The sequence below is a fragment of the Myotis myotis genome, unplaced genomic scaffold (genome assembly GCF_014108235.1).
Source record: "Myotis myotis isolate mMyoMyo1 unplaced genomic scaffold, mMyoMyo1.p scaffold_m19_p_1, whole genome shotgun sequence".
NCBI lineage: Eukaryota > Metazoa > Chordata > Mammalia > Chiroptera > Vespertilionidae > Myotis > Myotis myotis.
This window is the reverse complement of record NW_023416313.1, coordinates 127,228,750-127,254,302: the sequence shown is the minus strand read 5'-3', so window position 1 is coordinate 127,254,302 and position 25,553 is coordinate 127,228,750. Positions and strand designations below refer to the sequence as shown.

At 42.4% G+C, this 25,553-nt stretch overlaps 1 long non-coding RNA gene across 1 annotated transcript in view; it reads right to left on the bottom strand.

Annotated features, from left to right (window-relative positions):
• The window catches only part of LOC118661689, a 48,134-nt gene extending 22,811 nt beyond the window's left edge, over positions 1–25,323 (bottom strand). The window contains exons 1-2 of the long non-coding RNA XR_004969440.1: positions 25,204–25,323; positions 11,835–11,892 (exon numbers count right to left, since the gene is read on the bottom strand). This is a non-coding gene — a long non-coding RNA (uncharacterized LOC118661689). The remainder of the gene's footprint in view (positions 1–11,834; positions 11,893–25,203) is intronic.
• Between the last annotated feature and the right edge of the window lie 230 nt (positions 25,324–25,553).

The following is a 25,553-nucleotide window of genomic DNA, read 5'->3' as shown; positions in this document are numbered from 1 at the left end:
TATGGTATGTCATGGTATGGTATGGTATGGTATGGTATGGTATGGTATGGTATGGTATGGAGAAAAAGCTAGCAGTACTGTGGATAAGGGCAGCTCCGGCCCCTCCCCTAAGCTCTCTTTACCTTTCTTCTGGCCAACCAGCACAGTTCCAGAAACAGCAGTCTCATCTAACACCTTGCTGCAATGATCATACACAAAGGGACTAAGAGGGGAAGGGGCTTGTCCAAGGTCACCCAGGGAGTTAATGACCAAGCTGGGGCTGGCACCTCGCTCTGGCTCAGGAGTTGCACTCTCCCTATGCCCAGCCCAGCCTCAACCTGCTTTCTAACATAACACTCAGACATGCCCCTGCCCGGGACCAGTGCTCAGAGACAATGCTCCCTGCCTGGTCCTGAAGGCCCGGCCAGGCCTCAGCGTGTGGGTACATGCTGGTGACCACACCTAGGTGACTTATTAAATGTGGAGCTTGTGATAAGACCACTTTAGCAGCAAAGTTCCCACTGGCCTTGACTTCCCATCTCTCGATGAGAAGAGATACCTTTAATTCTCAAATGTGCTCTTTAATGGCAAAAAAAACAAACAAAAAAAACCCCCACCAACAAACAGCAACAAAAATCCCTACAAACACAACCTTCTGTCCCAGCCTTTTATTTATGGGTCACAGATCAGAGGACTGTCTTGCAGAAACGACACCCATGAAGTCAAGTTAGAAATGGGAATGGGTTTGGAAGGAACCAGGCCTGCATTCACCCTGTGCCGCCACCCCAAGGCCCCAGCATCCTCCTCTGTAAAGGCAGCATGTGACTCCATGATCTCGAAGCTCCTAAAAGAACTGGAAAGCAAACTCCTTTCCTCTCTCCAGGTGGAGGAGTCCTCTCCCATGTTCTCCTAGGAGGCAAGGAAAGAAGTGAAACCTGAGGAGCCCAGTCCCGTGGCCACCCAGTGAGTCCTGCGAGAAGCAATGCTGTGACTCACACAGAAAAGCTGCAGAAGTGCCTCGGAACCAAATATCCCTGTCTCAATAGTCCTTTATTTTCTTCACCTTCTCAATAACCTTTCTCCTCAGCTTCAACTACTTTAGAAAAGCTGTCAATATACAACTGGAGCCCTGGCATTTTTCTCTTATCCCTCCGTCCTGTCTGCCTTGTCTCGGCTGATAGCCTGGTGCCAGACACTGAAATGGGAAGCTCCCTTCCCTGACCTTCCCCTCCCTTCCCTGACTTCCCCTCCCCTCCCACACCCTCCCTGTCTCCTCACTGTACCTTCCCTGTGGTTCTCTTCCCCTCCCTCCTGTACCCTCCTCCACCCTCCCTCTCCTCTCCCTCCTGTACCCTCCTCTCCCTCACTGTCCCCTCCCTCCTGTACCCCTCCCGAACACACAGATTAAAGTCACATGGAGAGTCTGGCTGGAACATTCCGTGGTGCTCAGAAATCTTAAACACTGTGGCCTCTACAGTGCCTGCCAGGGAGAACAGGGAGTCCTCTCTCAGGCCAGACTCGAAGCAGGCAAGATGGAAGAAGCCTTATTAGGTCATCCAGCCCAAGAACAGGGTGAGCCTCTTTCTTCTGGTCACCAGCCCACAAGAATGAAACTCCAGACTTGGTAATCTGCACCCCTCCACCACTAACTCCCCATCCCACCCTTTAAGGAATCCACCCTCTTCCTAAGACAAAACAGTCCTCTGGCCGCATCCCGTTCCCCTCCACACCTGGAAAGAAAGCCCTGTGTGATGCCTTCCCAGGACTCAGTGATGCTTATTCTGGTCCTGCTTTGTCCTCACACCTGGCTTTTTCAGTACACTTAGCACCTTTTACCACCCCGTATCTCGTCCTTATTTATGGTTCTGTTTGTCACCTGTCTCCCTGCACTAACATGTAGTCCTTGAAGAAGAGATTGCTCATCTGGGTCATGCATACATCTCAAGTGCAACTTCAGTAAACATTTACTGAATGGATTTCTTACACAAAGATACCTCTCTAGTGCATATTTTCATTGCATGTCTCATGCTTCTTTTTTTCAACTATTTCTACAGATGAAGCCACTTTATATTCACGCAGAAAGGAAGGAAGTTATCCTTTGTCATGTCCCTATCCTTTCCTATCTGGGAGTCAACAGTCTCCCTCCATTTTCTTGGGGAAAGTGGGCTCACCTGAGTCAATCCTTTACTCAACTTCCTCATGCCATGAGCAGGCAAGTTTCTAAGGGCTGCAAGCCATTCTCACAGCTCATTGAGGATGCGCGAATATCAGCACCCCAACAGCCCCCAAAGCCTTATTCCGGCATGGGCCTGGCCCCCCCACCTCTGCACTCTGGCTCCTGAACTATCACCTCCCAACTGTCAAAACTGCTCCCAAGGAAGAATCTTACAAAAACTGCCACACTGAGGAATGAATGCTTAATAAGGCTCAACAAGTTCCCTCTCCAGAAGCAGTACCACTTTTAGCGGGCAAGCTCCAGCCAGGGGAGCGGGCACCTGCCGGCACAATGTCATTATCTATGAGAGGGCTGGAGTCTGGCCAACCTCCAGGACTGGGCCTGCTCTTTAAAAATACTCATTTGTGTTTTCTGATTATAAAAAGACTACATGTCAAATTTTTGTTTAAATGATATTTTAAAAAATAAAACATTTAAAGCATCTGTTAGTTCACTGTTCATAAATAACACTGTACACATTTAAAATTTTTCTTTCTCACTCTTTAGTCCAATTATTTTTTCTTTTGTTCTTTAGGAAAAACATTTTTTTCAGCCCACCTTTTCTGTTTAGGTGGCTCACAGCTGACTCCTGGATGTTCTGAAGGAGGATGGAAGAGCTTATCTTGGTGGAATGGCATGAGGGATGGCATGGGTCCCTGAGGATAAGGCTTTTATGTGGTTCCCTTAGCGGCACAGAATGGACATTGAATCAATGCTTTGGTCTGAACACACGCCAGGGTCAGTCCATGTTAAAATGCAGAGCGTGGACAACTTTGTATGATTTCAAGGATTACAAAAGTTCTCAAATTAGAATTTCTCCTCTAACCATTGCTAATACCTACAGTTCCAGTGTGAAAACTGTGTTCTTAAACCCCAAACTCTATTTCCAGGTGAGAAAACTGAAGTCCCAGAAGAGTGAACTTTAAGGGCTTTGAAATATGTTCAAATGTGTATATCCAGGAAGGGAAATGGTTGGAGTCATTATAGGATCAGTAAACACACATCAGTCACAATGGCTGTGAATGGGTCTCTCCTAAATATCCAAGGAAAGTGAGACGAGGATAAACTGAAGGCACAGAAACCCAGAAGGACTGGGGAGACTGGGGACATAACCAAAGAGGAAAATATGGAAGGGTGGAAAGGCAAAGGCTGGAGACACTAAGAATTAAGATCAGGTTTCTTCCCTTCTGGGTTATTTATACTTAAAAAGAGCATACCTGTGGTGTCTATCTCCAGTTCTGGCCTTAGTAATGGTGTGACTACAATATGTAAGATAAAGGCATGCTGCCAGGATCAGTGGTCCTTTGGGTAGCTTAGTAAATACAGATTGCCAGAGCCCTACCCCTGGAAATTCGTATTTAAGTTGGTCAAAGCCCAGGCAATGATTAGTTTGGACTTTTGTTTTATTTCCTCAAAGCCTTGCATTTGCTCAATTGTCATTGCCAGAAGCACTGTCCAGTCCACCTACAAGCACCTCTGGCCTCTGCAGGTGCCTGTATGCATCTGCACATGGCAGGTCTGCACGCTCAGAGGCTGGAGGTTCCCAAGATGCAAGGTTATCAGCCAACTGCCAACAGCAACACATGCTTCCGATGTTCTCTTTCCTTCATCAAAGGGTTTAACAAAGAAGGTAGGACAAGGTCCCTCAAGCCATGGGGTAAATTTGTGATTGGCTTTTGAAAAGACTGAGTTTATTTCCCAATTAGTACTTACCAAAAGCTCATTGATTAAGTAGAGCACTATATATGGCATTTATGAGGTTGTTTCTTTTCTCAGACTATTAGAAATTCTGAAAACATTGAAAAGCCATTTTTAAATGCAAAAAAAGAAAATAGTTTGGGGTGAAAGTAAATGCAATGACAATTTATTAAGTTACCAAGCATCACAAACCTCATTTTGATGTGCTAATGTTAGGTGATGAAGATAGCAAGCTCCTGTCTTCATCTCAGGGTGACAACAGAAAGAGCCATATGAGCATGATCTATGAATTTTTCTGATAGCCTCTGAGAATGTATCTATCAGAGTCAGAATGACATGCATAAACATGAATTAGGGAAAATGAGTCACATTTTCAGGAAAGTCAGCCTCATAAGTATTGGGGAATTTTTTCCCATCCTTGCAGGCCCAAAACACCCCTGAGCTTTCTCAAGCTTATGCAAATTTATATAAACTCTTGTTGCCTCAGAACGTGTCCATTTCATAGTAAGTAGTGTCTTAGCCTAAGGATATGGCGTCTATTGCTATTTGCCCATCCCTTAAGTACACCTCCATTGGCAAACTCCCACTTATGACCTCATATCCCATCTGATTTTCATCAAATGTGCTCTTTTCAGTGAAAAGGAAAGCCAACTTTAACTTTTTACAAGGTCAGCACAGATATATCTTTGCAGGTGCCACATTGTGCATATGAAAAATAATAGAGGTACAAGTTCTAGAAAATAGCCAGTTTTTATAGCTGCTGTGAGTTTTATAGCAGAGTGAGTATAAGAAATCAGCCCCTGGGCCATCTCAACATCTCTTCAGCTATAAATAGGAGACCTTGAGCAGTACAGATGTTTGAAACATACAAAGAAGCACAATCCAAGAAAAATGAATACGAACGTGGGCTTTCTGCACACCTGGCCATACGGAAAGTGAGTTAATTTTATTCCAGTTATATTACAGTCAAATGGGAGATTGTTTTTGCCAATGTGAAAAGCCAGAACCTCAGTCTGGGTGCAACAAAGCTATTGATTTATTACAAATCTTCAAACCTAAGGGGAAAGGTAATCCAGTCCTGGGACAGGAGCCATCCTTTCATTTCTGGAGGGGCAGTAGACAGCTGCTTCCGGGCTAACTTGATGAGCCTTGCAGCCTTCCACAGTGCTTGAAATCTCCCCCATTAGGGATCTTCCAATTTGTTCAGATATTGTATCTTCATGGATTCCAAAACCCTCTCTGTAATATTCCTATGTGGATCCTTTGAGCAATGGGAGCTATTACATAAGGCATTCATCATAGCAAATTCTCCTGAGTATTGAGTTGAAACCTATAACTTCCATTCATTCATCCTAATCTTTCCCCTCCTGAGTACCACAGAGTAAATCCATCACGATGGCCCTTCAATATTAGAGGACAGCTAGCAATTCTCCTCTAAGCCTTCTTGCTTCAGAAGCAAAACACTGAGCTTCTGCCACCACTTTTAAGTGATGCAATTTCTGGAGTCATTGTCACTTGAACCAACTATTTCTGGGCCTGATTGTTTTATAGGAAGCCAAACAGAAGAGCTCTAAGCAGTACAAACCCCAGCAGAACTGCTGCTACCCTCATAGATTTATTTGCTTTATTTCTCTCAATGCATTCTAAGGTATTATTCATATTTGGGGAAACTATATTGTGGGTTCATACAGAATTCCCAATAACTAAAAACTCCTCAGCTTTGGTCACAGAAAATCCTATTAAGTCAAGCCTGCCCTGGCTCATAGATATGTAACACATATAACATATATAGAATATATAGCAATCTCAATTAAACTTCCTTTGTTGTTATGTTCTGTCAAGATCCATCTGAGTCCTGATTCTCTCTTCAGGATATCAGTGACACCCACCCTCCCACCCCCACCCCAGCTAAATGTCATCTATAAAGTGGTAAGAATGTCTTTTACCTGATCCAAGTTGACGATAAAAATGAGGAACCCAAACAGGGCCATCAGAGGCACCTTGCCAGTGGAGAGCGACCCACCTTCGAGCACAGGGATCTACAGCCAGATAAATCTACCTGCTGTCACTGTCACCTGGTCTATGTGTCCCTATCTCACTCACCATGAGGGAGTTTTTCAGAGTCCTGACCAAATTCAAGTATAAGGTGGAGCAAAAGTAGGATACAGTTGTTCTTATGGAAAATAATATAATAATTAATAAATAATAATACAAGAATAAACTTTGTGTTTTGTGTACTCACTACTGTCACCCTATTTTTGCCCCACCCTGCGTGGGATGCAAAGGTTGGCTTTCCTCATTAGCCTTTTGCTCTCTTTGGCTTTAATTTTCTCATAGCTTTCTTGACTTTCTCATTGGACAAGTGAACAGATCACCCTCCTCCAGGGAGCTTTCTGAAGCAGGAGAGCAGTTCTGGAGTTCTACCCACTGTCACAGACCAGGTTGTTCTTCATTAAAAGGCTAATTGGCCGGTGTTTTTTCACAAGCTTCAGTTCATCCTAGGCCTTCCTGACATTACTCTTGTTACTTTTGGTCTCTTTTCTTGGACTTGGAACCTCCTCCCATCCCTTGTTCCCTTACCAAGCATGGTTTCTTCAGAGAACTTACTCTGCAGCCACATAGAGTCTGCTGTGTCACTCTGCTATGGCATTGAGCATGCTTCTGATCAATGCCACCCCAGACCTAGGCAGAAGGAGCCCAATTCTGGGCCCCTGTGTAGTGAAGAGTTAGCCTTACCTAAAGAGAAATCTGGCCTTCACTCTTGGCTACTGGGAGGTGATCTCTAGTTCCCTAGAATGTCCACTAGCAAGAGGGTCTTTTTTTGCCTCGGGACTTTAGCCACTGCACATTGTAGCAGTATGATTTATCATGGGAATTTGGAATACACTATATCAGTTCCAACCTCTTAAGAGGGCTGGAGACTAAAGGTCAACCACACAGGCAGTATAGGATCAAGACTCAATCAAGACCATGCGCACCAATGGTCAGATGGGGGTCAGATGGGCTTCTGTGGTAGGCAATGCTCTGTGCAATTTTTCATGACCAAGATGAGGGAATACCCTCCTGACTCCCTGGAAAGAAGCAACTTATGGAACAAAGGACATGAGCCAGAGCCAGCTCTCCCAGTGCCACCATATTCCTATGTACAATTCCAAAGAGTAGAGAATTCTAAATTTGAACTTGGCAAGATCGTTATGAAGGTATTTTTCACAAAGCAGCAAGATAGAACATATTTTATTCAGTTTACTAGGTTGTTAGCCTGATTTAGTGCCTTTAAATATTTAGACACGTGGCATGTAGGTCTCTGTATGTACTCTAGCCCCCAGCTCTGAAACATTAGGAGCCAGCTTACTGCTGGTGATCAGAATTGTGCTTGTAGAGGCTTCTTCCTGATGATAGTTACCTGTTAAGAGAGGCTGCTAAAGGTTAACAAAGCATCATATCTCAGTCTTCCCAGAATATCTAGAAAAGTATGTACTGAGATGTTAAAACGGGATTTTATTTGTCTCGTTTTCTGCTGAGGTTCCAAAAGACTGAGAGTAAATCAGTAAATGCTAAGTGTTCCCACATTCCTAAATGAAGTGCTAGACCCTGCTTCAGGTATTTTTTCTGCATAGTCAGATATCAAAACTTGGTGCAATAAAATAACACTATTTTATTTTCCCAAAATTCTCTGGATCAGAATTTTGTACAAGGCATAGAGGGAATGTGCCCATGCCACTAGCATCTGGGCCTCAGCTGGAACTCCCAAAATATGAGGTGTGGGGTTACTGGCTGAGATGGCTGGAGTAAGGTAGTGTGACGGGGCCTTGATTCCTCTGTCAGCTGGTTCCTTGGGTCTCCTTAGTGCACCCTCCCCACATAGCCAGCATGGGCTGCCTTGCAGCATGGAGCTCATGGTAGCTGGCCTTCCTACATGCTTCTGAATTCCTCCCAGGGAGAAAGCAGAAGATGTCCAGCTTCTGAAAGGCCAGGCTCAGAACCAGCACAGCATCACTTGCATCATGTTTGGTCAGTCAAGGCCCATCACGGGGCCATGCAAAATGAGAAGGGACAGGGCAGTAATATACTCTGCTTTCCTGAGGAGAGAGCTGGGTGCATATACAGGGAGAGAAGGAAGTGATGGCGACCACCTTTGGAGATGACAGACAACGACCTATGCAGAACTGCAAAGGAAAAGATTAAAGACTTTTGTAGCCCTTAGTTCTATTCCAACCAAAGGTTTAACATGTTTGAAGCTGACAATCAGAAAGAAAGTTTCCTTGGAAAACGTTATTGGACTGCCAAGGCACTTTTCTCAACCTGCTTCTTCTTCTCTTCAAGCCTGGTGAGACGGACTCCAGGCTTCAATTCACTTTCCCAGCTTGGAATCTGGCACTTCTCTGAAATAAAACTCCTGGCATATACCCAGCTGTATACACCCTAGTTAGGAAGCACCAGGCTTCATCTTCGGTACACCATGTTCATAGCAGCATTATTCACAACAGCCCAAATGTAGAAGTGACTCACATATCCATTGAGAGATGAATGGATACACAAAATGTGGTATATACATACGTGGAATATTAGTCAGCCTTAAAAAGGAAGGAAATTCTGACACATGCTATAATATGGATGAACCTAGAAGACATTATACTAAGTGAAATAAACCAGACACAAGAGGACACATATTATGTGATTCCACTGATATGAGGTAACCAAATTAGTCAAATTCATAGAGACATAAAAGGAATGGTAATTGCCAGGGGCTTGGGGAGTAGGATAGTAGGGAGTTAGTTTTTAATGGGTACAGAATTTTAATTTGGAAAGATTAAAAGTCCTGGAGATGGATGGTGGTGTAACAGAATTTATATTTAAGAATAGTTCAAATGATAAATTCTATGTAAGATATACTTATATAACAATTTAAAAAAGCAGTGCTAGCCATAGTTAAGTGAGACCAGGCTCCTGCCAGGAGGAACTGGACAATTGTGTCTCCACCTCTGCCCATCACCACAACTTCCCTAACCAGGGTGTGATCTGTGTTGCAAAACCATCAGCCTCATCTATCATAAATTGTGTAACTTGAGAATAAAATAGTAAATGCTAAATTTTCCCACATTCTTAAGTGAAGTGCTATCAATATGGTATCAAGGTGGCTGGGGTCCTCAACCAGCCTGTGAGGTGGGAGGGAGTTGAGGGAGACTGAGGAAGGAGCTGACCTGGCTGGTGCAAGCGGCCTTTCATGGGAGAGACCACCAGTTGCAATCATAAATTCAGAAAGATAACAAAATTGCCCATGAGGCAGGCTATTTCTCCTCATAGTGTCTGTATTAGTCAGCTTTTACTTTAAACATCCTGTATAACAAACAATCCCCAAACTCTGTGGCTTACAAATATTTTTTTTTCTTGCTTGTAGGTCTGCAGGTTGGCTGGAGAATCTCTGTGCTTGATGTTGGGTTTAGGTTGGTGCCTTGTGTATTTTATTCTAGAACCAGAGTGCAACCAGAGCAAGCCAAACCACACATGCACATTGAAAGACATTGCTTACATCATGTTCTCCCACTTTCTATCAGCCAAAGCAAGTCAGGTGCCCAAACCCAGATTAATGGGACAGGAAAGTGTACTTGCTGAATCTAGTTGTATATACTGTAAATTCACATGGTAAACACATAGACATAATTAAATAAGGAGTGAAGACTTGGGACAAAAAATCATTCCACCACAGAGTACAAAATGTAAGATGGGGAGATCTGAGGGACAGGAAATTTTTGGCTAATCTAATTAAAGATATAAGAGTTTGCATGTGGAGGAAGGGCTGAGAGGGTTCAGTGCTCCAGTAGAGCAGGCTAGGGTTAAGAGTTGAGTTAATCAGTCGCAAAACTAAGCCAGGTTCAAGGAATGTAGGGAAAGAACAGTGAGCAGGCGTGCAAGAACACATGCTGAGTGATGGGTGGGAGAGCTCAGCAGCCTGTGTGGAGAGTTACTCAGCAGTCCCAGGAGCTGAGAGCTGTGTGCTAGCGCCCTCCATATCATTGAGGGTGGGGGCTGGGGAGCTTCCCCAGTGATCAAGGTCTCCTGTGTGTAACATAAATTACCTCTTGGGCCTCAGTTTCATACATGTGTTTTTATTTCTTGGTGCACAGTTGGACCTATGGGGAATATCAGTGCAAAAGGCCAGACCTCAACTTTTCATGGGGGTCCAGTTTATTTTATGAGGAGAGTTGAAAAGAGCCAGGATCTGGCTCTGGTGACAGTCACATTCACAACCCATAGGACTGACCATACACTTGCTCTCTTGAAGGGAGAGAGCCCTGAGAGCTGGCCAGACCTGCCTCGCACCCAGGGGCTCAGGGCCCATTGGGCTGAGTGGGCACTGACATCTCCTTAGCATTCTGTGTGGGATTCTTAAGCGATACTCATATCCCCTCACCTTTTATCCCAGCAACTCTCTGGAATTTCATTCCTCCATGCAGGGTTATTACTCTTACTTTTTAAGCTCTATAACAGTGATGGTGAACCTATGACACGCGTGTCAGAGGTGACACGCAAACTCATTTTTTGGGTTGATTTTTCTTTGTTAAATGGCATTTAAATATATAAAATAAATATCAAAAATATAAGTCTTTGTTTTACTATGGTCGAAAATATCAAAAAACTTCTATATGTGACACGGCACCAGAGTTAAGTTAGGGTTTTTCAAAATGCTGACACGCCGAGCTCAAAAGGTTCGCCATCACTGCTCTATAAGGTCTCTTTCCCACACCTTCCTTTCTTTTCTGTTTAAGTGGCACATGGATAATTAGTATAGGAGTGGGGAATAGGCAGACCTTTCAGCTCCTCCTTCCAGAGCTAGACTGGAAATACAACTAAACTGGGGAACATTCACCCGAAATTACCAACTGAGGTCCAGCTGAGAAGGAGACTTAAATCAAGGAAGGACAGAAAACACCTGGAGACAGGTAGAAAGGGCGAAGTCTGGAGAGGGGCTGACCCAGCTTCCACCGGCAGCAGGTAGAGAGTGAGGAGGGATCTCTCGGCTACAGGAGGATCTTTTTCCTGAGCAGACAGGCCCGGAACCTAGGCTGGGCTCCATAGAGCCCAGAATAGCGGCCCATGTACCGGTAACACCCAGCCATGAAAGGGGACAGGGCTTCCCGCTGCTGGGGAGTCTGGAGCTGGTCAGAGATACAGCCTCAGTTTTTTTGATTTTGTTTGTTTGTTTTTAAAATTCAGAGCATGGGATTTTCTTTTGCAGCTACTTACCAGAAGCTTCAGTGGAGGGAGGAGAGTGCAGACTGAAGGTACCTGAGGAGAGACTGGGGTAGGAAGTACTGGGGAAAGGCATGGAAAAGAGGCAGCCAGGAGACCTGAATTTGATCATAGTTCCTGAGAGGAACTGGCCCTTTTCAGAAGGCACAGCTCAGGAAAAGAAAAAAACACCGCCCTCGGTGATACACCCGGCCCCACCCTCAGAAGCCCTGCCTGCCACACCCTGCATTTTGACCTTTGCAGAGGAGACAGCAGCAGAGGCCAAGCCTAGGGCTTTGAACAGTCTCAGGAAGCATCAGTTACTGGCATGGTGGTGGCATCAACTGCCCCACTAACCCAGGAACCTGACTGGTGCTTCCTCTCCATGGGGGAGCTGATAGAAGCTCCAGGTTTTCAGCTGATCCCACTGAATGCTTCCGAAGATCTCTGCCCAGCCCCTCTGCCCAGCCGAGGGCAGGTAAACATTCTAGGGCACTATCAGAGGAGTAGCTCTGGGGCAGGGAAACACACCCAACGCTTTCCCTGAAATCTGAACAACACCTCCCCCTCATGGGAGACCCGGAGGTCTAAACTCACTAGTCTGCCTAAAGCTCTTCCAGAAACAGACTTTTGAGTAACTAAGATTGACAACTGGCTGGCACATGAAGACAGGTGCAGGTGGAGCCTGGGGAACTAGGGGAAGTTTGCTTACCCATCACTGCTAACAAGCCTTAGAGTGCATCTTGGCCCCTCGCGTGAGCAGCCACGTCCTGTGGAGAAAGACACAAACTGTGGATCACTTGGAGTTTCAAACAGATTGCTGAGAGACAAAGGGCAGTTTCTGACAGTGGTTAGTTAGCACCTAAGTACCTCCCATGAAGTCTAGAATTGGCAAACAAAAATAATGAGCTTCATTCATCAGAAGAAAATTCAAAGGGAGCTGCCAGGGGGTACTAAACTCTGCTGAGACAAGCACCACTTTTTTTTTCTTTATCTTCCTCATCTTTCTTCTTTATTGATTTGTTATTACTTTAGTCTCTCTTTGTTCTTTCAAGATCTGATTATTTTTCCTTCCTCTTTTCTTACCCTATTTTTCTTCTTTCTTCTGCTTTCTCATTTTTCTTTTTCTTATTTTTTTCTATCTGCTTTCTCCTCTACTTTCCATTTCATAATTATTTTCTTCCTGTTTTCTTTTGTACTATTTTCCTTTCCCTATTCTTTATTTTTATTTTCTTACTTTTATCTCTGCCCTTTTATATGCTTTTTTCTTCCCCTTTTTTCTCCTTGTATTTTCTTTTCTTTTCTTCTATTATTGATCTCTTTTCTCCTTCCTAATTCTCTCTTCCTTTGTGGTTGCTTTTGTTGTTGTTATAGGCGTTTTATGTATGATTTTGTTTTGTTTCTTGTTTTGTTTTGCTATGTTTTGTTTTGTTCTGCCAGCACCTGCACAACAGTTCACATGACATGGTAGAGGGTTAGCCTCACAGTCAGCCAGCCTGAGAGAAGACTCCTTCCATGAATAGGACAACAACATTCAAGACCTAATTACAACAGAAAAGCCCAAATAATTCACATAAGGGGCATTCCTGAAGCATCCAGCTCAAGAGATCTAAGAAACTGCACCACTGGGTGCCACAAAACATTTACAACATAAGGCCACCCAGGAAAAATGGGAATCATAGCTATTTGATCTAATACATAATAACAAATACAAAAGGATGAAAAAAAAATGGGGAAACAAAGAAACAAACCCCAAATGAAAAAAAAAGGAGGAAACTCCAGAAAGAGAACTAAATGAAATGGAGGCAAGCAATTTATCAGATACAGAGTTCAAAGTAATAGTTTTAAGAATGATCAAGGAATTTAGTGAGAATTTCAATGAACATAGTGGGAACTACAACATGAAACAAGAAATAGAAACCATAAATAAGAATCAGTTGGAAATGAAGAGTAACAAATCTGACATCAAGAATACACTGAAAGAAATCAAAAGTAAATTAAATGAGGCAGAAGATTGAATCAGTGAACTGGAAGACAAGATAGAACAAAACATCCAATTAGAGCAGCAAAAAGAAAAAGGAATTAAAAAGCAAAAGGATAGTTTAAGGGACCTTTGGGTCAACATGAAACATAACAACATCTGCAGGGATAAGAGAGGGGGAAGAAATTCAGCAAGGAATAGAGAACCTGTTTAAAGAAATAATGACAGAAAACTTTCCTAAGCTGTGAAGGAAAAAATCACACAAGTTCAGGAAGCACAGAGAGTTCAAATTAAGATGAACCCAAAGAGACCAGCTCCAAGACACACTATAATCAAAATGACAAACATTAAAGACAAATAAAGAATTTTAAAGGCAGCAAGAGAGAAATAAGAAGTTATCTACAACAGATACCTATTAGAATATCAGCTTATTTCTCAACAAAAACACTTCAGGCCAGAAGATATTGGCAGGAAGCATTCAAAGGAATGAAAAACAAGTACCTGAACCCAAAAATACTCTATCCAGGAAGGCTATCATTTAAATTTGAAGAGGAAATAAAGAACTTCCCATACAGAAAAAGGGTAAAGGAGTACATCACCAAGAAACCAGCACTGCAGAAATGTTAAAAGGAGTGCTTTAAGAAGAAGAGCCCAGCTGGCATGACTCAGTGGTTGAGCATCAACTTATGAACCAGGAGGTGATGGTTCAATTCCTGGTCAGGGCACATACCTGGGTTGTGGGCTCGATCCCTAATGGGAGGTATGCAGGAGACAAACAATCAATGATTCTCTGACATCATTGATGTTTCTATATCTCCCTCTCTCTTCCTCCCTAAAACCAATACAAATATATTTTATTTAAAAAGTAGAAATTGGGAGAAACCAAGATGGCAGCATAGGTAAACACCGGAGTTTGCTGCCTCGATCAACCACTTCAAAAATACAACTAAAAGACGGAACAGACATCATCCAGAACCACAGGAAGGCTGGCTGAGTGGAAGTTCTACAACAAGGAGGAAAGAGAAAAGCATACCGAGACTCAGAGGAGGTGCAGTGCTGAAGTAAAATACTAAGGTGCAGAGTACATGCGGAGCGGGCTGGCGACTGAGGGTGTGGTTGTCATTTTCAATTGGGAGGGAGTCTCAGGCTCTGAGCTCCAGTTCCAGGTGAGTCTCTAGGGACCCAGACTCATACGGGAAAAGAGGGACTGTCTGGCATCGCTCAGAACCCTAGGGCAGCTTTCTCTCTGTGGGGCTTGCAGAGATTACTGGGACACTGAGAAGCAGAGCCTCTCAGGGCAAGACTGGGAGCAGCCATAATTGCTAACCCCGCCCTGTTGATCCCCTGGGACCCGCCCTGCCCAAGCCCTGCAGGGAGACTTTTGCTGGGTAGCCTCAGGCAAAGGCTAGATTAGAACCTCCCTAGAGATCCAGGAGCCAGGAAGCCCAGAGGTCAGAGTGGGACCATCCAGTTTGAAGCTCCATGGAACCATAAAAGACACACTCAGGGGGCAGACTCAGTGAGCACCAAAGCCCCATCGAAGCAAGTCTAGCCCCCGAGGGGTGTCTCCAGCACAGAAGTTCTCCCACTGCAGACACAGCTGATTCTCACAGCCAATTGGCCTGGAGGGCAATTCCTCACAGTGATAACTACAACAATCAAGGCTTAATTACAACAAGACTGTGCACAAAGCCCACAAGGGGGTGCACCAAGAGTGTCTACCTCAGGTAATTGGGACACTTAGCACAAAAAGGCACTCTATCGACACAGCGAAGCATAAAAAATGCCGAGACAAAGAAACAGGACACAAACAACAGAATTGGAGGAAAGCAAACTGCTGGATATAGAATTCAAAACCACACTTTTAAGGTCTTTAAAGAACTGTCTAGAAGCCGCCGATTAAAGGCTTAGGCCCCCAAGGGAGCTCTGATGAGTAAGCTGGGGTGACAGAGGAGCCACGCTGTCCTGCCTCACCTTCCTGGGCCAGGTCGGACACGGGACGCCCAGGCAAGCCGGCCGATCACTGTTGCCCCACCTGGCCACCCCTGGTCGGGTCGACATCGGACCCCTGCCACCCCGGGTCACAGATAGCAGGCCCAGATGGTGGCGGAGCAGGTGGGATGGCGCTGACCCGCCCTGCCTGCAGTATGCAAATTAGCCGCCACCTTTGTTGGTGGTTAATTTGCATATCGTGCTGATTAGCCAATGGGAGGCATAGCAAAGGTACAGTCAATTACCATGTTTGTCTATTATTAGATAGGATTCTACCCCAATCCTGCAAAATATATATTCTTCTCAAGTACACATGGTACATTCTCAAAGATAGACCATGTTATATAACACAAAATACTTCTCTACAAGTTCAAAAGGATTGAAATCATATCAAGCATGTTCTCAAATCACAATGGCATGAAAGTACAAATCAATTACAATAGGAACACTCAAAAACATTCAAACACATGGAGGCTAAATAGCATCTTACTAAACAATGAATGAGTTACCAATGAGATCAAGGAAGAAATAAAAAAACTTTCTGGAAACAAATGAAAATGAACACACACCAACCCCAAATCTATTGGACACAGCAAAAGCAGTCCTGAGAGGGAAGTTCATAGCATTATAGGCCTACCTCAAGAAATAAGAAAAAGCTCTAATAAACTATGTAATATTACAACTAAAAGAATTAGGAAGAGAACAACAAGGAAGGCCTACAAGCAAGTAGAAGGAGATAAATAATAAAGATCAGAGAAGAAACAAATGACATGGAGACTCAAAAAACACAATACAAAAGATCAATGAAATTAAGAGCTGGTTCTTTGAAAAGATAAAGAAGATTGATGAACCTTTGTTTTGTCAAGAAACAAAGAGAGGGGACCCAAATAAGTAAAACCAGAAATGAAAGAGGTGGAGTAACAACTGACACCACAAAAATACAAAGGATTATAAGAAATTAGTATGAACAACTATATGCCAACAAGCTAGACAACCTGGATGAAATGAACAAATTCCTAGAAAAATACAATCTTTCAAAACTGAATCAGGAAGAAGCAGAGAAACTGAATAGGCCCATAAAAACTGATGAAATTAAAGCAATAATTTAAAAATAAACAAACAAACAAAAAAACTCCCAGCAAACAAAAGCCCTGATCTGGGAGAGGAAAGATGGCAGCGGTATAGGCAGACGCGTCCCAGGTCGTGTCCCTGAGCAAATGGAGTGAGCAGCTGAAACTAGTAACATCCACCCCGAATTGGCGAAATTCCTCAGCTGGCGAGACGGTTTGCAGCCGGGAAGAGCAGAACTCCCCTGGAAAGGTAAAAAAAAAAACCAGGGATTTGGACAGGAAAGTTTACCAGACCTCTGAGCCCAGAGAGTCGGAGGGAGACCGCGTGGCAGACAGCCGCGTCCCTTGGGACAGGCACAGCCCCTGACGGGGGAAAGGAGAACCACGGGATTCCTGGCGCTGCCGGGGGAATTGAGAGCTCGGTCTGTGATCACAGAGGACTGAGCCTAAAGAGGGCAGCCTGAAGAGCTGACCAGACCATGCAGTCCCGGTAAGAGAAGAAGCTTACAGAAACCAAGCCTTCCCCGTTTCCGCAGCCGGCGTTTGTTTGTTTGTTTTCACTGAACCCTGTTCATGGGACATTTCGGATACAGACACTCACCTGTGCTGAAGAGAGGGAGAGTGTGCAGAGGAGTGGAATCTGGGGAGAGACTGAGGAGAGAGGGGGGGCCGGGAGAGGTGGCAGCGAGTTGAGTGCTGAGACACCCCTGAGCCCAGGGCTGAGGCAGCCATTCTCTCCGGAGAGTGAGACTCCTCCCCCCAGCCCCCAGGCAAGGAGCACAGCCACACCCAGATTCCACCCTGTAGGAGATCAAGGATTAAAATAACCTGATCAGTCCCTGGGAGTTAACAGGGTCTGGCCTATAGAGGGATTTTCAATCCCAGCAACAACACAGCACTGGTAACTCTTACGCAGCCAGCTCTGGGCAGTGAACTTCCACTGGACAGAGAGGCCCTGTAGCCTCAGAGGCCAACCCCAGAACACTGCCACCCAGAGGCTGACCCACAAACTGACTCTTTGCTAAACACAAAATAAGGCAGTCTGGGAAACAAATGCGGCTTGCTTTAAAATAAGGACTGTGGTTTACAACACAGAGGAACAGTGTATCGCAGGGAAACTCAACACTCTCCTGAATACCTGGCAGGTCTAAGGCGAGCCACACTGAAGAATAGAAGAACCGAAGGACCTTCACTACTGCAATATTTTTTTTTTCTTTTTTCACCTTTTAACTAAGAAACCAATTTTTTTTCTTTTTTTTCTTTTCCTCTTCTTCTTTTTTTTTTTCTTCTTTTTTCCATCACCTGATTTTACCCTTTTAATTACTACCTTCTTATTTTTAACCAGTATTATTACTGCTAGCATTTTACCATTTTTTAAAGTGCCATTTTATTTTCTCTTTATTTTATTTTGGGATTAGTGTTCTCCATTCTATTTTCATCGTTATATTATTGGTTGTTTCTAGTTTGCATTCATCTCCAGGGAGCTGTTGCTGGAATTTGTTGGGATTAATGGCTGTTCTATAGGAGTATTCTCCTCATATAAAAAAGTCTCTTCCCCTCTTCCACTTCATTCTCTCTTTTCGCTCTTTTTTTTTCTTTTCCTTTCTTTTCTCGCTTTTACTTTCCCCCCTCCTTTTTCCCAATTTCATTTTTGCACTCCTTTTTTTGGTCCCTAATTTTCTTTTCTTTTGTCTCTTTTTCTCTTCCTTCTTCCGTATCCCCTAATTCTCTTAATTCAGGTGGTCACCTTTATTTGGGGTTATTAATATCGTGAATATATTTGTGTATAGTGCCTGGTACGTGGTGCCTTGTTGTGTTGTATTTTGTGCCTTTAAATCAACACAGCAGATCCAAGCAACAGCAACCTCCTGAGCACCACACCCTCTGCTGAGGAACAGCAGCTGTACGTGAAACCTCGCCCCACCAGCCAGAAGAGCCACCACAGCTGTGAACAGCACCCACCAGAGGAGTTGCTGCCAACTGAAGAGCAGCTGCTACTGCAACCGCCCGAAGAGCAACCGCAGACCAAGGAGTCACTGCCACCAAGGGAGCAGCCACTGAACGACTCAACGTCGAGGTATGTCAGTGAGATCAAACATGGGTAGACAAAGAAACCCCCAAAGGAAAGAGAAGGAGGACTCTCCAGAAAAGCAGCTTAGTAATACAGAGGCATGCAACATGACAGAAAAAGAATTCAGAATAAGGGTTCTAGAGTGCATAAACCGGATGGAGGAAAAAATCGACAACCTCAGCAAGAAGCTAGAAGAAACAGATGAAAAAATCAACAACTTAAGTAAGACCAAAGTAGAAATGAAGAGTGATATAGCTGCAATGAAAAACTCCATTGAAAGTATCAACAGTAGACTAGGAGAAGCGGAGGACCGAATTAGTGATTTAGAAGACAAGGAAGCAAAACACACCCAAAACGTACTGCAATTGGAGAAAAAAATGAAAAGACAGGAGGAGAGCCTAAGGGAGCTTTGGGACAACATGAAACGAAACAACATACGAATAATAGGGGTGCCAGAACAACAGAAGGATGAACAAGGATTAGAAAACCTATTAGAAGAAATAATATCAGAAAACTTCCCTGAGGTGGGGAAGAAAAAAGTCACACAAGCCCAGAGAGTCCCAAACAAGGTGAACCCGAAAAGACCCACACCAAGACACATCATAATTACCATGGCAAATGTTCAGGACAACGAGAGAATCTTACAGGCTGCAAGAGAGAGACGGAAAGTTACATACAAGGGATCTCCCATTAGATTGTCAAATGATTTCTCAACAGAAACACATCAGGCCAGAAAAGAATGGACTGGAAATTTACAAAGTGATGCAAAGCAAAGGACTGAATCCAAGAATACTCTATCCAGCAAGGCTATCATTCAAACTTGAAGGGGAAATAAGAAGCTTCACAGACAAAAAAAGGCTAAGGGAGTTTATCACCACCAAGCCAGCAATGCAAGGAATGCTAAAGGGACTGGTATAAAAATAAGAAATAAAAAGCTCAGAAAGAAAACAGCCACACAAAAACAGAAATGCCTACAAACAAGTACCTTTCAATAATAACTTTAAACGTAAACGGACTAAATGCTCCAAACAAAAGACATCGAGTGGCTGAATGGATAAAAAAACATGACCCATACATCTGCTGTCTACAAGAAACCCACCTCATTAGAAGGGACTCACACAGACTGAAAGTGAAAGGATGGAAAAATATCTTTCAGGCAAATGGAAAGGAAAAGAAAGCTGGGGTAGCAATACTTATATCGGACAAAATAGACCTCAAAGTGAAGGCCATAACAAGAGATAAGGAAGGCCACTTCATAATACTAAAGGGATCAATACAACAAGAAGATATAATCCTGGTAAACATATATGCACCCAATGCAGGAGCACCCAAATTCATAAAAAAACTCCTGGAAGATATCAAAGGAGACATCGACAACAATACAATCATAGTAGGGGACTTTAATACACCACTGACAGCACTGGATAAGTCCTCTAGACAAATAATCAGCAAAGATACAGCAATCCTAAATGACTCACTAGATCAGATGGACTTAATAGACATCTTCAGAACACTTCACCCGAAAGCCAGGGAATATACATTCTACTCAAATGCTCATAGGACATATTCAAAAATAGACCATATATTGGGTCACAAGCAAAGTATCCCCAAATTCAAGAAAATTGAAATCATAAAAAGCGTCTTCGCAGACCATGATGGCATAATATTAGGAATAAACTATAATAAAAACAACCCAAAATACTCAAACACCTGGAAGCTGAATAGCATGCTATTAAATATTGATTGGGTTACCAATGAAATCAAAGAAGAAATTCGAAACATCTTGGAAACTAATGACAATGAAAACACAACAATCCAAAACCTATGGGACACAATGAAAGCAGTCCTGAGAGGGAAGTTTATAGCTCTACAGGCCTATCTCAACAAACAAGAAAAAATGGTAGTAAATCATCTAACTCTACAACTCAAAGAATTAGAAAGAGAGCAACAAGAAAACCCCAGAGTGAGCAGAAGGAAGGAGATAATAAAGATTAGAGCAGAAATAAATGACATAGAGACCAAAAAAACAATACAGAAAATCAATGAAACCAAGAGCTGGTTCTTTGAAAGGATAAACAAGATTGACAAACCTCTAGCCAGACTCACCAAGAAGCAAAGAGAGAGGACCCAAATAAACAAAATTAGAAACGATAGAGGCGAAATAACAACAGACCCCACAGAAATACAAATGATTGTTAAAAAATACTATGGACAGCTCTACTCCAACAAACTAGACAACCTGGAGGAAATGGACAAATTCCTAGAAAAATACAACATTCCAAAACTCAATCAGGAAGAATCTAAAAATCTCAACAGGCCAATAACTATGGAAGAAATTGAAGCAGTCATCAAAAAGCTTCCAGCAAACAAAAGCCCAGGACCAGACGGCTTCACAGGGGAGTTTTACCAAACATTCAAGGAAGAACTAAAACCTATCCTCCTCAGACTACTACAAAAAATTCAAGAGGAAGAAACACTTCCAAGCTCATTCTATGAAGCCAGCATCACCCTAATACCAAAACCAGGTAAAGACAACACAATGAAAGAGAATTACAGACCAATATCCCTCATGAACATAGATGCCAAAATCCTCAACAAAATCTTAGCAAATCGGATCCAGCAGTACATCAGAAAGATCATACACCATGACCAAGTAGGATTTATCCCAGGGATGCAAGGATGGTACAATATCCGCAAATCAATAAACGTGATACATCACATAAACAAATTGAAAGAAAAAAACCACATGGTCATATCAATTGATGCAGAAAAAGCATTTGACAAAATTCAACACCCATTTTTGATAAAAGCTCTCAGCAAGGTGGGAGTAGAAGGATCATACCTCAACATAATAAAAGCCATATATGACAGGCCCACAGCCAACATCATACTCAATGGACAAAAACTAACACCATTTCCCCTAAGAACAGGAACAAGACAGGGATGCCCCCTCTCACCACTCCTGTTCAACATAGTACTGGAAGTGTTAGCCATTGCAATTCGGCAAGAAGAAGAAATAAAAGGCATCCAAATTGGAAAAGAGGAAGTAAAACTGTCCTTATTTGCAGACGACATGATATTATACATACAAAACCCTAGAGACTCCATCAAAAAGCTACTGGACTTAATACATGAATTTGGCAATGTAGCAGGATACAAAATTAACCCCAAGAAATCCGAGGCATTTCTATACACCAATAGTGAACTTTCAGAAAGAGAGATTATAAAAACAATCCCGTTTACCATCGCACCAAAAAAATTAAGCTACCTAGGAATAAACTTAACTAAAGAGGTAAAAGACCTCTACTCAGAAAACTACAGGACGTTGAAAAAAGATATAGAGGAAGACATAAACAGATGGAAGAACATACCGTGTTCATGGATTGGTAGAATCAACATCATTAAAATGTCCATACTACCCAAAGCAATCTATAAATTCAACGCACTTCCCATTAAAATACCAACGGCATACTTCAGAGATCTAGAACGAACTCTCCAAAAATTCATCTGGAATAAAAAAAGACCTCGAATAGCTGCAGCAATCCTGAAAAAGACCAAAGTAGGTGTGATCTCAATACCAGATATCAAGATGTATTACAAAGCCACTGTTCTCAAAACTGCCTGGTACTGGCACAAGAATAGGCATATAGATCAATGGAATAGAATAGAGAGCCCAGAAATCGGCCCGAACCAATATGCTCAATTAATATTTGACAAAGGAGGCAAGAACATACAATGGAGCCAAGATAGTCTCTTCAATAAATGGTGCTGGGAAAATTGGACAGATATATGCAAGAAAATGAAACTAGACCACCAACTTACACCATACACAAAAATAAACTCAAAATGGATAAAGGACTTAAATGTACGACAGGAAACCATAAAAATTCTAGAAGAATCCAAAGGCAACAAAATCTCAGACATATGCCGAAGCAATTTATTCACTGATACAGCTCCTAGGGCACTTGAAACTAAAGAGAAAATGAACAAATGGGACTACATCAAAATAAAAAGCTTCTGCACAGCAAAAGAAACCATCAACAAAACAACGAGAAAACCCACTGTGTGGGAAAACATATTTGCCAATGTCATATCCGATAAGGGCCTAATCTCCAAAATTTATAGGGAACTCATACAACTTAACAAAAGGAAGATAAACAATCCAATCAAAAAATGGGCAAAGGACCTAAATAGACACCTTTCAAAAGAGGACGTTCAGAAAGCCAAGAGACATATGAAAACATGCTCAAAGTCACTAATCATCCGAGAGATGCAAATGAAAACAACAATGAGGTACCATCTCACACCTGTCAGACTGGCTATCATCAACAAATCAACAAACGACAAGTGCTGGAGAGGATGTGGAGAAAAAGGAACACTTGTGCACTGCTGGTGGGAATGCAGACTGGTGCAGCCACTATGGAAGACAGTATGGAGTTTCCTTAAAAAACTAAAAATGGAACTCCCATTTGACCCTGTGATCCCACTTCTAGGAATATATCCCAAGAAACCAGAAACACCAATCAGAAAGGATATATGCACCCCTATGTTCATAGCAGCACAATTCACCATAGCTAAGATCTGGAAACAGCCTAAGTGCCCATCAGTAGATGAATGGATTAGAAAACTGTGGTACATCTACACGATGGAATACTATGCTGCTCTAAAAAGGAAGGAACTCTTACCATTTGCAACAGCATGGATGGAACTGGAGAGCATTATGCTAAGTGAAATAAGCCAGTCAATGAAGGAAAAATACCACATGATCTCACTCATTCATGGATAATAGAGACCATTATAAACTTTTGAACAATAATAGATACAGAGGCAGAGCTGCCTCAAACAGATTGTCAAACTGCAGCAGGAAGGCCGGGGAGGGTTGCGGGGCAGGAGGTAGGGGGGTAAGAGATCAACTAAAGGACTTGTATGCATGCATAGAAGCATAACCAGTGGACATAAGACATTGGGGGATAGGGGAGGCTAGGGGACTGTCTAGGGCGGGGGGATAAAATGGGCACATATGTAATACCCTTTGTAATACTTTAAGCAATAAAAAAAAAAAAAAAAGCCCTGATCTGGATGGCTTCACAGAGGCATTTTATCAAACATTCAAAGAAGAACTAACTCTATTCCTCAAACTTAAAAAAAATCCAAAAGGAAGGAGCACTTTCAAGCTCTTTTTATGAGGCCAGCATTATCCTAACTTCAAAACCATATAAAGACACTACAAAAAAAGAGAATTATAGGCCAATATCCCTGATGAACATAGATGCTAAAATCCTCAACAAAATATAAGCAAATTGGATCCAGTAGTATATTAAAATGATCATACACCATGACCAGTGAGATTCATTCCAGGGATGCAAGGCTGGTACAATATTCACAAATCAATAAATGTGATACATCACATAAACAAATTGAAAGTCAAAAATCACATGATCCTTTCAATAGATGCAGAAAAAGCATTCCACCCCAACACCATTTTTTTAAATTCTTTATTGTGTAAACTATTACATATGTCTCCTTTCCCCTCATTGACCTCTCTCCAGCTCCTCCCACCCCCATCACCAACACCCATTTTTGATAAAAACGCTCAGCAAAGTGGGAATAGAAAGATCATACCTCAACATAGTAAAGGCCATATATGACAAACCTATGGGCAACATCATATTCAATGGGCAAAAACTAAAACTATTCACCCTAAGAACAGGAACAAGATAAAGATGTCCACTTTCACCACACTTATTCAACATAGTACTGGAAGTCTTAGCCACCGCAATCAGATAAGAAGAAAAAAATGAGAGGCATTTAGTTTGGAAAGGAGGAAGTAAAACTGTCATTATTTGCAGATGACATAATATTGTACATAGAAAACCCTAAGGACTCCATCAAAAAACTTCTAGATTTAATAATGAATTCAGCAATGTAGCAGGATACAAAATTAACATGCAGAAATTGATGGCATTTTTATATACCAATAATGATCTCTCAGAAAGAGGAACAAACAAACAAAAAATCCCATTTACCATTGCAACAAAAAAATAAAGATACTTAGGAATAAACTTAACCAAGGAGATAAAAGTCCTGTACTAAGAAAACTACAGGACCTTGGAAAAAGTGATTGAAAAAGATATACACAGGTGGAAGAATATACCGTGTTCATGGATTGTTAGAATTAACATCATTAAAATGTCCATACTACCCAAAGCAACCTATAGATTCAATACAATCCCTATTATCATACCAATGGCATATTTCACAGTTCCAGAACAAACACTCCAAAAATTTATATGGAACCAAAAAAGACCGTGAACATCAGGAGCAATCTTGAGAAAGAAGAACAACGTTGGAGGGATCCTAATATCGGATTTCAAGTTATACTACAAGCCTTTGTACTCAAAACAGCCTGGAACTGGCACAAGAACAGGCATATAGATCATTGGAACAGAACATAGAACCCAGAAATTGGCCTAAGCCGTTAGGCTCAATTGATATTTGACAGTGGAGGCAAGAGCATAAAATGAACGAAAGAAATAGAAAACCGAAAAGTCATTAGTAAAATGTTGCTTCAACGGTATGAAAGAAAGCCTTTTTGCATCGAATTGTGACTGGCGATGAAAAGTGGATTTGTTTTAAGAATCCCAAACACACAAAATCATGGGTTGATCCAGGTCAACCATCAACATCTACTGCAAGGCCAAATCGCTTAGGAAAGAAGCCAATGCTCTGTGTTTGGTGGGATCAGGAAGGTGTGGTGTATTATGAGTTTCTAAAACCAGGTGAAACTGTTAATGCTGATCGCTACCAACAGCAAATAATCAATTTGAACCACACTTTGATTGTAAAATGACCAGAATGGGCCAGAAGACACGGCAAAGTAATTTTGCTTCATGATAACGCACCATCACACACTTTAAAACCAGTTAAAGACACGTTAAAAGATCTTGCCTGGGAAGTATTAACCCACCTGCTGTATTCACCAGACCTTGCTCCTTCATATTACCACTTGTTCTGATCCATGGCACACGCACTTTCTGAACAGCACTTCAAAAGGTCCAGAGAAGTGGAAAATTGGGTCTCTAAATGGTTTGCCTCAAAACAAGAAAAGTCCACGAATTACCTGAAAGATGAGGGAAATGTGTAACTAGCGATGGACATTACTTTGAATAAAGCACTTTTGATGTTTCTCTTGAAATTATCGTGTTTTCTTTGATTACAAAATCCTCATTATTAACCAGCACACCTGGTAAATCAACAAATAACAACTGCTGGCAAGGATGAGAAGGAAAAGGAACCCTAGTACACTGCTAGTGGGAA